General features: G+C 42.6%; 1 protein-coding gene across 1 annotated transcript in view; it reads left to right on the forward strand.

Annotated features, from left to right (window-relative positions):
* cerkl (ceramide kinase-like) overlaps positions 1-1,987 on the forward strand; it is a 388,098-nt gene that overhangs the window by 171,199 nt on the left and 214,912 nt on the right. The window lies entirely within an intron of this gene.

Raw genomic sequence — 1,987 nt, forward strand, 5'->3', positions numbered from 1 at the left:
GGGCGGTGTGTGTGGTGTGTGTGTGTGTGTGTGTGTGTGTGTCTGTGTGTCTGTGTGTGTGTGTGTGTGTGTGTGTGTGTGAGAGAGAGAGAGAGAGAGAGAGCGAGAGAGAGAGAGAGAGCGAGAGAGAGAGAGAGAGAGAGAGAGAGAGAGAGAGAGAGAGAGAGAGAGAATGTGTGTGTGTGAGAGAGAGAGGGAGGGAGAGAGAGAGAGAAAAAGATTAAGCAATTTATGTGCTCAGACCTCATAAAGCTTAATGTTCTTAGAGATTAGCTCAACGCTGCTAAGCTAGCTGCTGAGTATGTGTGTGTGTGTGTGTGTGTGTGTCTTGAGGATTTGGTTGAAACCTACATTTGCCAATTAGGCTGGCTGTCACAATGGTGACCAGAGTTCCAGGTAATCCTGTACATAGAAGGAAAGAAAAAGTGCGGGGAGCCTGATTTATCTTCCATTTACTGCTAACATAACACACACATTTACTTTCATTGTTTATTTATATTTTATTTTTTATTTAGCCTTTATTTTACCAGGCAAGACATTAAGAACAGTTTCTTATTTACAATGTCAGCCTGGCAAGTGCCAGAAGGTTCTTGAAAGGGTAAAAGAAAGGGGACAGCAATACAAAACAAAAACATAAACAATAAAAAGCAAGTGAAAGAAGTATTAAAAACAAACAATAATACAAAACTTAATCAAATAAATGACATAATCAGAAAAACAAAATAACATCACTAAATAATAAAACATTTACAAGTGCCTTTAAGGAAAGTTTTCTGACAACTTTTGAAGGCAGAGGCAGAAACGAACACAGTGAGTCCCAATATCCTGATGCATGCTCAATAATCCAGGTAGAAAAATCTAAAAAAGTTAAGTCTGGTCCTCTGGACATTCAAAAAACAAAACAAAGCAAAACAACAACAACAACAAAAAAATGTAGAAACGTTTCGTCTTTCATCCGAAAGACTTCTTCAGTCTAAGGTGCTGTTTTCAGCTCAGTCTTATAAATAGCACCTTCTCAGAGTGGATCAACCAGTTTGCTGCTGACAACCAAAACCAGCTGCTCACATGATCAAGATGGACCATCAGCCTAACGATGGATCATTAGCACTCCGATGACTGTTTGCTATTCACAGGGGGTTGAGTGATACTAGCAATAACAGCATTGTAAGAGGGGGACAGTTGAACACGGAGGCCTCCACCCCTGTTTAATGATGGATGATTTCTTTTCACAAAGATTGCCTCCTTTACTCTTCTCTCAAACCAATGTTCCTCTCTATCCAGGATGTGAACATCTTCATCCATGAACGAGTGACCGCTGGCCTGGAGATGAGTGTAGACCACAGAGTCCTGGCCTGATCCTGTTGCTCTTCTGTGCTGGGCCATCCTTTTGGCCAGTGGCTGTTTAGTTTCCCCGATGTAAGACTGATCACAGCCCTCCTGACACTGAACAGCATACACAATATTACTCTGTTTGTGCCGGGGAACTGGATCTTTGGGATGAACCAGCCTTTTCCGTAATGTATTTTGGGGTTTAAAACCCACTGGGATGTTGTGTTTAGAAAATAAATGTCTCAGTTTCTTTGATACTCCCGCAACATACGGAATGGCCACTGGTCTGGGTCTGGGTTCCTCCTTTTCACCTGATGGCTGACTGGAGTCCTGTTTGGGTTTCTTCTCTGCTTTCAGGAAGGCCCAGTTAGGATATCCACATTGCTCTAGAACCTGTCTTGTGTGGGATTTCTCCTTCTGCCTGGCTCCTGAGTTAATGGGGACGCTGTCTGCTCTGTGATACAGAGTCCTGATGACTCCTAACTTGTGCTCCAAAAGGTGATGGGAGGCAAACTGCAAATACTGGTCTGTGTGGGTGGGTTTGTTGTACACCTCAGTTTGCAAATGTCTTCTATCAGAAACTGAGACCTCACAGTCCAAGAAAGCCAACTTGCCATTTTTTACATCTTCTCGTGTGGACTTGATGTATTTATCCACA

Source organism: Nematolebias whitei, chromosome 13 (assembly GCF_014905685.2).
Source record: "Nematolebias whitei isolate Nwh7 chromosome 13, NemWhi1, whole genome shotgun sequence".
Lineage (NCBI taxonomy): Eukaryota > Metazoa > Chordata > Actinopteri > Cyprinodontiformes > Rivulidae > Nematolebias > Nematolebias whitei.